This window comes from Columba livia, chromosome 1 (assembly GCF_036013475.1).
Source record: "Columba livia isolate bColLiv1 breed racing homer chromosome 1, bColLiv1.pat.W.v2, whole genome shotgun sequence".
NCBI lineage: Eukaryota > Metazoa > Chordata > Aves > Columbiformes > Columbidae > Columba > Columba livia.
The window spans coordinates 141,971,485-141,983,512 of record NC_088602.1 but is presented as its reverse complement, the minus strand read 5'-3'; the positions used below and the strand labels follow the sequence as shown (position 1 = coordinate 141,983,512).

At 38.6% G+C, this 12,028-nt stretch overlaps 1 protein-coding gene across 11 annotated transcripts in view; it reads right to left on the bottom strand.

The window, feature by feature from the left end:
- The window catches only part of CCDC91 (coiled-coil domain containing 91), a 208,254-nt gene extending 203,519 nt beyond the window's left edge, over window positions 1-4,735 (bottom strand). For 2 of the 11 annotated variants that reach the window (XM_065034145.1, XM_065034152.1), the window contains exon 1: window positions 4,641-4,733. The gene's annotated coding sequence lies outside the window, so the exon portion shown is untranslated. Of the gene's footprint in view, window positions 1-2,019; window positions 4,216-4,270; window positions 4,541-4,640 lie in introns of those variants that run through there. The other 9 variants (XM_065034106.1, XM_065034124.1, XM_065034160.1 and 6 more) reach the window with 8 other exon arrangements.
- Window positions 4,736-12,028: the final 7,293 nt, after the last annotated feature.

Sequence of the window (12,028 nt, the reverse complement as noted above, 5' to 3'; positions counted from 1 at the left end):
CAAATTGGAACCAACCCCGCTACCAGCATCATTCTTTAAACTACTTTTTCCTAAAACAAACAAAAATCCCCAACAAGTATTGTTGCATAGTCACCTAAAATTAGTTTACATATGTGCACAAAAACCTGCCATCTTTTCCAGAGACACAGCACTAAAATAAAAGAACAAATATTCCTGGAGTCTAAAGGTGGAAGAATTGGACAAGACATGTTTCACTGCACCTGAAAACTTGCTTGGCCAGTTAATATTGGATACTACAATGCCATATATTATCAGCTAAGGAGATTCACAAAAATTAGCTAAAACATTCAAATTTGGCTCCTTGATCAAGAAAAAAAAGCAGAAAAGGTGAAAAATTTACATTCTAAACCCATTATGGTTGCTAGTGGGAACCTTAAAAATAAGAAATTTAGTCCTTTTTCAGTTAGTAGAGGTTTTTAAAGCCAGTGTTCCATAAATCACCCAAGATTTTAATTTTTTTTTACTGTGTTGGAACTATAGTTTGGACATGCTCAGTTTTCTTAAAACTAAAACTTAGAACTTAGTGCAAATATTACAAAAGACATCTTATATTAACTGAAATTAGCAACTTAACTGGCCTTTCAAAAACCAGATTGTGATCACTTCAATGACAAATAGTAAAACTGCTTTTCTTATATAGCCATTATACAGGCAGGAGAAATATTTTTCTTTCTGAGGATACAAACTATCTTTATAAATATGATGTTCATTCCTCTAGCTTTGTTTCAAAGTCTTTTAAAGTTTAATAGTCAGTATCTGTAACAATGTGATTTACAGGAAATATTAGTCTCATGTACACAAACTAATGCATGCAGATGCCACAGCCAGCTGCTGAAAAAGTGCAGAAGAGATCTATAAAAATGCCATCCCTAAAAATCTCTTTAGAAACATCTATCACTTTAACAAACAAGTGCATGTAAAGTAATAAATTTAATTCACTTTCTTCTGATTCAAAACAACCTCTGTGATTGCTTAAAAACAAATTTCTGGGTATGTTATTCTGGTTTTCCAACCATACCCTATAATGGAATTTACGTTTTTAAGCCTTGGCTTCATCAAAAGAGTGGACAGAAACCCCAGATTTCATTTCAGTCACTCCAAAAATGAACCTGTCAATGGAACAATGTAAAGGAAAAAAGTCTGAAAAGCAGAATTCTTCATATTGGTCAATCCCAAATTCTTCAGGAAGAAAGAATAAGGATCCTACTGTACATTAAGAAAATCTAAATACAGTGTTATTCTACATTAGGGAAATTACAAATCACTTAGTTCCTTTCTGTAAAAATAGCCCCACTTCTGGAGACTCAGGCCTGGAGCACAGGTACCATTGCTCAAGGGACACAAAGTAATAGGGGAAGATTAAGGCTGCAAGAGGCCTTATCAGAAAAGCTAAATCCAACTTCACAATTTAAGGTAACTTTTACTAACACAAGCAAGGGTTATTTCCACATAAATCTTAAGTCTTTAGAAGTATGACATAACCAAAACGGAGAAACCAAATTTCTGATGCATTCTTATGATTATAAATATCAAAGTAACAAAGTAGTGAAATGTAACAGATGTTAAAATACATCTTAAATACACCTTTCAACACTTTTTAGATAATCTACCATTTACAATGTACTTAAGGGTAGATTTAGTCCGCATTGCTTAAAACTGACACCGTCTGCAACCCCTAGTGTGCTATGGAAAAAGCCCTACACCAAATTAAAAATATAGCTACAAAAATATCAAGAATGGTTTAACAAGACAGGTTTTCTGTCCTTCATTATTATGATCAATTTGGTTTTACATAAGCAGAAAGAACTTTCTTGTAAGGGCCTTTAAGAGTCATGAACTACACTAACTAGGAATAGCAGATTACAATAGATACAAGCATGTTACACCCTTGCAGACTGAAACAACCTTGTGAACCTGAATGGACTAGGATGAACATGGGCAAGAATATACCATGAACTTTTCATTTAAAGATTCGCAAAAAGCTTGTTTCCATCATACCACAAACTTTTTTCCATTTGGTGTTGCAAGCTTTCCTGGAAGTTGCTTTTCAGTAAGCCAGAAGGAGTCAAGCCAACCGCTCAGATACGCACCATACTTAGATGTCTTAGCAGTTCTGTAAACATTTAGAGAATGCCAGTTATTGCCCTTAAGATTGCTATTCAATTGTTCCTCTGAACCAGAAATAAGCATTATAGCATAACTATATTTTTGGCACCTACAAATCTATGTAGCTGTCATCATCCTGAATGTCAGCCTGACTCCATATAAACAGCTAACATTGTCTAGACTACATATATTCATCACCAAAATCTGGCAGTAGTTGTGCCTCTTGAAAGGTGAAGCAGCTAGTCTGACACTCCATGTTGTTCAAAGACACGCAGAAAACAATCAAGGATCACGTAATTAAATTCAAAACTACTTAAACTGCATTGGGAGTTTTAGTGAGGCACTGACTGATCAACATGTCTCAAAATCCTTGTAAAGGCGTATGTATGAACACCACAGATGTAAATGTGTCACCATGTATACTCAGTTTTCAATCATTTCTATCTCTTGGTAGAATTAAACTGGAAGGAAGCCTTAAACTTAATTATACCAATGGTCAGAATAAAGATTTGGACAAAAATATATCCACAGGTAGCACACTCAATTTAAAATACACTGTCTCAATCTGTTGTGTACAAAACACACCTACCTCCTCACACGAGATACAGTAAAATACCACCTCAGCTTTAAGGTAGAAGAAATCAGCATGTGGAGGTTGTGATGTCCTAGACCAAGGGTGTCAACCTTATTTTCACTGGGGGCCACATCAGACTCGCGGTTGCCTTCAAAAGGCCAAACACATTTGAGGGTGATGAGGCCCCCGGTGAAAATGAGTTTGACACCTCTGGCCTAGACTAACAGCAGAAGACACTATTGGTGAAGCTACTCACAAAGACATGTTGAGCCACACAGCACATGTGTGGCTCCTAGTTTCCTAAATTTCATCATCCTCCTTTCAAAATAGTATAAGATAAATATGCACCAGATTCTCAAGAATCTCTATAAGAGGTTCTAAAAAAGGCACTGGGATTGGCTACTATTCACTGAGCATCCAGACATCATCTGCTTGAACACTGCTGTGATTTTTTTCTTTCAAGTCCTTCAACTCCAGCAGGGAGTTCACTAAGGCACTTTTTAATAGACATTGTCTACCCAGCAAAACCTGTTTGAAAATGATGGGCAGCTTGCTTCCTGTCTTAGTGACTGAGAAACTGACATCTCTGAAAAAAAACCAAATCAATTACTAGAACATCAGCATCAACAGTTACTTAGACATTCAAGCCATGGATATGGAAGCACTCAGAACAAAGTTGTAAGTTTAAGAAATGTATGCAGAAGAGCATATTTTGAAGAGCAGAAGAAAGCAAAACAGTCAGAAAGTGCTGAGAACAATTAAGTCTACATAAACAGATGTTCAGGCCCTGGGAGGAACGGCACCCAAAGTTTCACTAAAACACTGCAGTAAGATCACAAGAGACACATTCACAGGATGTAGCTGATAGGCAAAAAGAATTGCTAACACAGGAAAGCAAAACTGCTTATAAGATAGGTGATAGTCTCCTGAAGAGAGCCAAAGCCACAGAGGGAGTTCATCAAGGGAGTATCCCAGAGCAAAAAGCTAAGCTCAGGTGCTAAGGTATCAAGAAGATACGTTCAACCCTATTATACCTTAACCCTCAAAACCTAAAATGTTTAAAGACCAGATTTCTAGAAAACATTTTGAATGACTGAAGATTCAGAGAGATTTTCAGAAATACTTCAACACCTAACTACACCTACAGTAACAGATATTAGGCACAGAGGCACTTTTGAAAAGTCAGGCTACATATTTCCCCAAAACTTATGATCCCAGATAATGTTTGAAAATTCAGCCATGCACAGTTTGGCCTCAGAAGCAGGGAGCAGAGAAGTCACAGCCAAGATTTCCAAACCTCTGGGCTAGAGAACTACTCACAAGGTTCTCCTTTCTGTTGACAGGGATATTAGTTTTCTGGTGCAGGGAAGGAAGGCTCCTGTCCCTCTAAACTACTTTTAAAATCCGCTTTTGCAGCAAACGTTAAGTCATGTCACTAAGAAAAGCCACCACAGCATACAGATATCAACACTGATGGACGGTGGCTGTGGCACAGGTGAGGCCTGAACCTGGGGGCAGCACCAGAGGAGGAGTCATGCAGACGAAGGCCGGCCTCGCAGAGACAATCACCTGCAGCAGCCGCCGCAGCCAGGTTCTACCACCGTCAGTACCAGGCCAGCTCCACGCCCCGCAACCGCAGGGAAGGGAGGGCGGGAAACCAGCTGCAAACAGCGCCTGCCAGGCTGTAGAGAAGCGGGCGGGGAGCGGCTTCCCCCTTTTACGTCAGCCCGCTCGGCAGCCGCCCCTGTCAGGGACCCCGCAGCCGTTGGCGGCCCGCGCCTGCCGCCGCCAACCGCCGCGCCTCGCTTCCGCGCCGGCAGCGCGCGCGCGCGCCCGCCTGCCGTTCAGGGCCGCCCCACACCCCCCAACCCCCCGGGGAAAAACGCCCCCACGCGCGCGAGCCGGACACGCGCGCGAGCCCCAGGCAGCGCGACCTCACCCGGATGTGGATTTCACGCCGCTCCCTCCCGTCCGCCCCCAGCACCCCGAGAGTCACGTGGTGCCGGTCCCGCACGCGCGCGGAGGGAGACGGCGGTCGCTGATTGGATACCGGCGCCGCTGCCTGAGGCGGGCTGCGATATCCGCCCTAACCGCTGTAACCGCCGGACGGGGCCCAGCGCCGGGGCGTCGCCGACGATGGGTGTCTCGGGGAGTGGGTGGTCATCTTCGGGCGGCTACCCGGCCACCACGGCACTTCATCCTTCCATACCGGGACAGTCACGGAAACCCGATGCCACTGGAGTCACTGACTGGTGCCCCTCTCAAAGCAGCCCTGGTCCATGGTTGAAGCCTTTGCCTCTTGGCCTTTGTTTCTGAAGTAAAAACGTGGCTTCTCGTCCTGTTTGTGTGGTGACCTTAAGTTCGCTGCATCAAGCTTTGTTGTCAGCAGCAGCAGCATGTTTAGTTGGCACCAGCTGCCACCCTTCTGCATCATTGCAGAAAATGAATTGAAAACTGGTGAAGATCACACTACCTCCTGGTCTGGTCAGAAGTTGCTGTAAGGTGCTGAGAGGGCATGCTGTAAACTGGCAAAAACTAAGGCAGAGCATCCCAGTCCCGAATGACATACCATAGTGTGATGAACTGGGGAAACTTACCTGTTTATTTGCACTACTGAACCTATTCTGTTGACAAAAGAGTTTTGATATCTAGGATAATAGATATTTAAATAACAGTGCATTAAAAGACATTGAATTAAAAAGTTTTAGCATAATGGCACTGGAAAAGTACACGGCAGTAATTTTCACACTGCATGAAGAAACAGAAAATATGATAGTTTAGACTATATGTCCCATCACACCTGACTGCAGGATTCACAAAGGAGGTGGTGACAAATCATGATTTATTTTTTTTTAAAGCAAATGCACATTTATGAGTCTTTACAAGTTATGCCATGCATAAGAAAAAAAAAAAGAAGTGCCTGAATTAAGAGTTGAAAGTATGGTGGGCATTTCTGAAGCATTCATCCTCAGCAGGCAAAAATAGCAATACTAAAAGCTCTTGTTTTCTTACTTAGTTAGTCTTCAACTTCAGTATTACCCCAGCTAAAGACCATTGTGTAGGTCAGTCAGATGGTAGAGTTTGTTCTTCCATGTAAAAACTTAAGACAACCTTTGGAATATTCTATATTAAGAAGTGTTTATTCAAGAACTTCTATGAAGTTTTAGTCAGTAGTTATGTAATTGGTTTCCATAATACTAAAAGCGAAAATTCACATTCTCAGGACTTCAGTAGTTCAAACATGCTCTCAGGCCAGGAGTGCCCGCTCTTGCTTTGTCAATAAACTAAAGATTTCACTTTTTTGGCTATCAAGGTGGTATTCTCTTCGTACAGACAGAAGCAAGTTTCTGTTAGGGATTATTGAAGGCAGCAATCCTTAAGCATGTTGTGTTTATAATGAATGTATTCTGTTTTGCCTCTCTGCAACATGTTTGTTTTCTTTTTTAGAGTTTGCCATACTGTTTTTGCAGAACGAATAAGCATATTCTGGGCAAAATGCCAAGAAAAAAGTAGCTCTCACCAAACTAAATTAGGCAGTTACATTTTCAATGTTTTTTTTTAAACACAGCTGTATCTTCTGGGTTATGAGAATTACTATATGATATACTTTATACTTTTCTTCTTATGTAAGGGAAAATGTCCATTCAAAGTGCAGACTTGTCTAATTAGGTCATTTTCTCCATTTTGTAAATCAGTAAAAGTAAATGCATTGCATATGATAGTTTTATTTTTTAAAATTTTCCCCAAGTTTAATGGTTTCTATTAAGCATTATCAGATGTCTGTTACATTTTTCTTTGTCAGGATTTGGTAGAAGATAAAAAAATGAAATAACTTTTGATTTTCCACTAAAATGATTTCATTAATATTGTTATCTCAATATTTTTCAACACTATTTTAATGACAGGTAATACGTATCAATGAAAGATGACATCTAGTTACTCTAATTTTCCTGCACTAAGAAAATGGCACCACTAAAGGCATTCTGTTAGTAACTGAAGAATACCGATGCAAATTATTCTGTGATTTTATTAAGTAGTTACGCAGAAATATTACAGTATCTTACAGAGTTCCTTGAAGCCTACAATCTAAATAGTCACTAATATTCTAAGACTTTTTTAGCATCTGTGAAAACTGGGTATGCAACTTCTATGTACCTGTATACTAAACTAGTACTGGTCTAGAAAACAAACTCATAGACTATTTAATGGATGTTTCCTCAATTTAAAGTGCACAAAAATTTCTTGAAACAGTATGCAAAACTATCTTCTATCCTTAATTCACGTATCAGCATCACAAGAGAGGAAAGTGTCCCTAGTATACTAAAACAGTTTCAAAAATAAATCAAATATTAACGTTTTTCATGCACAATAGTGTTTAGCTTGTCCAAAATCTATTTCAACATCCATTCTGTACAATTTAGATTTTTGTAACACAGGCCTCTATCTCTGGTTGTTTATTTTTTTCCTTTAAGTCTATAATTTTCTTAATATCTGTATTTTATCATTTTCTTGGAGGTCTGATGTGGTTTTGTTTTGATAAACGCTTTCCCTGCTGAGTTGCCACACTGTAGCCCTTGAAATACGCTGCTATTGGTGGATCTACTTCAACTTTTACTTCACCTGACCTGTCTCAAGGCACTCATCAGTTAATTTTTAAAATCTCTCTAGATAAAGCCCCTTATATTTTAGGATTATTCCTTATTGTAATGCACCCCAAAGAAACAGAACAGAAAATTACTTACTGGCTAACACTACAGTTCATTGAATACCCTGACTTGGTGTAAGTTGTTGGCATTCTTCCAAAGTAGTAGTGATTCTTGACAGCAACCATATTTTGGGAAACTAAAGGATGACGAAACAAAAGAAAACAAGAAAATCCGTTTGTCTCACTCTCAAGACTCATTCCCTGAAGCCTGCAATGGACAATCTAATCCATGTAAATCCAGCAAGTAAAGAAAAAGCAAGAGGAGGAAACACATTGCAAGCTATACCCTAGTTACAATTTTTAAAGGAATCGGGAAGTAGAAGCTGCATAGGAGCCTTACATTTTGATTTCAGCTTGAATGTAGCATTAGCAAAATATTGATTGTTGATGTTTTGTAGCTGTAATCATCTTTAAACTATGTTTCTCTCCAGCGTTTTATGAAATATGCAAAAAGACCTTTCATAACACTTAGATTACCAACGACAGAAAGTCCAGTATAATTGCCCCCAAAATAGTTTCAGCCAATTTAAGACCAAAAACTTCTAAATTTGGGCTGAATGTTATTGTTATGTCTCCTAGAGAGCAAAGTTTATAGAGATTCCTGTCAGTTCTGGAACTTTTTATTTTTTAATTGATTCAGCCTTACATGGTAACATTAGGTGGTTATAAATAAGTGGGTAATACCACCCTTCAGTATAGCAGTTTGTGTGGTATGAAGCCAGTCATATTTGTGGGTCTTCCAAATCAAACAATATTTGTAATGTTATTGGACTGGATGCTTTTTAAAAACTTTGTAGATAAATAAGAAAAACTCTGTTGAACAAGCATGATTTATGAAGTAGGCATGGATTGATTTGCCAGTTTTGAATGCCATCATTAACCTAAAGAGCTGACTTCCTTATGGAGGGAAATTGGTGATATAACTGAAAACAAAATGAAGTATTCACTTTCCTTATTCTGAAACAGTTTGAGACAATGGGATGTAGGACAGTGTCCTGGTTTTGTTAAAAACAAGTTTCTCTTTTAGTGAGTTTTCGTTTCAGCTAAAGTCTTCTTAGTAACTGCACTTTTCTAAAGTAGGATACATGGTTTGGTAGACATAGCAATGGAATGCAAGGTCACTGGTAAGGATGCACATCCCGCGAGAGGGGCGAGCAGGAGGTGAGTAAAACTGACCAAGTATTCCATCCCATTCACGTGATACATCATATAAAAGTGGGAGATCATGAGGATCTCTTTCCTTTTCCATATGGCCGACATTAGGAGAGGATCTTGCAAGTTGTCCGTGCAAACTGAGGCCTAGTGACAGACTGAATCCACTTCCGGTTGGCTGTAGAGTCCAGTCCAGGACTTCTGGGTACAGGCTCTGCTGCTGCTAGAGCAGCACTGATCTTTGCCCAGACTTTCAAGATTGGTTTTGTATATTTTGTATTATTTTCTCTATTTTATTAGTAGCATTAGTAAAATATTTTTATTTTTTTCCAACTCTCTCTCTCTGTCTTTGCCTTCCAATCACCTGTACTTAGTGGAAAAAGGGGCGGAGGGGAGTGGGATAAAGGGGGAAAAGAATGGGGAGAGGGGGTTAACAAAACATCTGCCACGGTTTATTGTCACCCTGCAATCAAACCAAAACAGACAGTCAGCTTTTTATATGAGAGATTACCTCTATAATACCTCTTTTAATACCATTCAACATTTTCAAATACAGTCAAGGTTTATAGAATCTAAAGGCTTTATGACCTGTTGTTTCGTGATCAGTGGGAAAGAGTGGACCAAGTGCAGCTTGTTAGCAAACTATCATTTCCATGATAAGAACCAACATACTCTCTCAGTCTTGGGGTCAACATTAGGAGTAAGATCCAAACTGTTAAACAGTTTGAATGGGCAGGATAAGAAAATACTGTCAAGCCTGAAACTAGCCATCATGTGTAGAATATCTTGGTCTGTTTCATCAACTTAAATCTCTGATTTCTTCCATATTGAGGTCCCTGATCCCATCAGCATGTTGTTCAGTCCTCACTGGTATTACCACAATTGGCAATAAAACAAAAAGTGTTGCTAGACCGCAATCCGCCTGCTTAGAAAAATTTTGCCACCCTTTTCTACCCACTAAAATAAAACCACAGTCAAAACATACAATACTTGTTTGCCTTTTAAGGTTTTATAGGAAAAAATCATGTTATAAAAATCATTACAATTTCCTTTCAAGAAAATTTACTAAAAAGTAGACATTTAAAACTCCTGGTGTCAAATGAAAGTCTACAATAGAATACCCTTTTTTCCCAAACTATTGTAATATATTTCTTCTTTTGCATGAGAGTAACAGAACCCAGAGGCCAAGCTCTGAAGTATTTTTTCCCATTTATAGAATATATCTATTGGCAAACTCTTTCGGCAGTCATAAGCAGAAATGTAAAGTTTTCTCCAGGTTTATTAAGTAGACATTCTGATACAGTATTGCACCGTATCTGCCATCTCAAGTCATGCAATCCTGTGCGTGCACTGAATTAGTAGTATCCACTTTACTAAGCTTCTCTAATTGTTGTCTAAATGTGCGCTGTACTAGGTGACATGGTGTTTTTCTGGTTTGGGTGTTTTTGTTTTAAATATTTGGTCCTGCTGTTTTTTAGATCCAACGGAAATACTTTTGAATTTGCAACCAGTAATCTATTTTTCAGCTACCTTTTTCCAAGTTTAATTGATTTGTATGTTAAGAGCATTTATATAAGCAGCAATGCTACACTGGAGACTTCTTCCTGAATTCCTGTTAAAAAGTTTAAGACATATTTTTGATTCACAAGAGCAACTCTTTTTAAATCAGTTTTTGCATACGTCTGCAAGAGCAATATATGAACAGTGCTTTTAATTCAAGTGGTATTTTTCTACAGTATATTAGTTTACCTAGCTTAATGTTAAAATAAATAAATATTTGCATTCGTAGAAATTCCAGAGAAAACAATATTGCACGAAGGCCTCACCTAGTTAATCATGGAAAACTGCACATGTGCTGGGAGTTTGGTTAAGCTGTGAGGGAAATGTCCAAGTAGTCCTTTTTAAAGCCATTAAAGGCATACTTGCTGCATTTTAAATAAGAGAAACCTCATCAACAAGAACTAGGGCTGTATTCTTCAGCTGGTAGCTAGTGTACACACATTTTGTGGGGATTTGAAAGAGTGGACAAACAAGGTCCATAAAATCTCTCAACACCAAGTTCAAGAACTCTGAACTTCACCCAAAACAAATAGATTCTGAGGTCAAAAGTATTGACATCTGAAAAGAATTTTATTTTTCCATTTGGCTTTCTTAGAACTTCAGTATTCAAGACTTCTATGGATCATTCTGAAACATAATTTTATTTCTAGCGTAATCAGTACCTTCTCCGCAATGTTGACAAAGTACATAAAGCTAAGCATATGTTGTCAGTTAACCACAGCAGGAGACAAATTCAATGGGACAATAGTTTTCCTAAAGCTTTTGGACCTTTTCCTAAGTTTTTAGTGTGTTGCTGGTTTTCCGTATTTATTTTAATTTTTAATAAATACATGAAAAGCAAAGGCTTTGCAGCAGTACTGGATTTATGCCGTCAACATGATTTTGTGGATACTACCTCAAGGAATGAGAGTGCAGTTAAATCATACCACTTCACTTACTTTTAATACCTCTACTCAGAGTACCAGCATTTGAAACATAGAGCTTTATCATAAGGATTTTTTCATTTATTTATATTTTGCTAAAGTTACTGTGAAAATTTATAATGATAAATTGGCTGTATTAATAGCAAAGACTTGATACAGACGTTAAGTAATCTAGGAAGTAATGCAGTCAGTCCTGAACTTCCCTTATGCAGGAACTGACACTTTAAGCTATGGAAAGCCAAGGCTGACAGTGTAAACAAATGTGTCCTATGAGGCATCTGGGAAACTTCGTTTTGCTTACAGTTTTACCATAGGTTTAAATTCTAGCCTTAGGGCTGAAGAATATGAAAAAATACAGCCTTCAGAATCATTCACGTAACATGGGTCAAGTATTGCTTTAAAATACCAAACATTTTCTTAAATGACGCACAATAACGTGTATCTAACCTATAATGATTCTTGACCTTAGACTCTTAGGCAAGATTTGATATCTCACTGCCCCGTACCCCAAACCATAGAAATGGTTTGCAAAATTCTGATCAATTGAATCTCAGAGGTCTCAGGCGGATGGTCAAACAACTGAAATCTAGGCACAGAATTTTTCAGAGGACTTGTGTGAGCAACTGGCCCAGTTACTGAGTCAGGGGCTTCACTGAAAAGCTACAAGTGAGCAAAAACAAGATTCTGTAAACAAGGTCATCATCTGAGCACCAAAGAAGGACAGATACTGTTGTTTTGGAACAGCTACTTGGAATTGTATGTCCTGTAGTGCAGAGCATGATTCCAGTATAGTAGTTGAACCAGATGCAGTACCACATTAGTCAGCCCTGGAATCCTCTCTTACCCAGATTTGCCGGAACCAGGTACCACGCCAGACTGGTCAGCATATTAGCATATCATTCCTTATGAGTAATTTGATATCCACTGTTAAAAATAGCTTACAGTAAGACCTAATTGTACTGCAGATGAACTCCAGAAATTATTCTA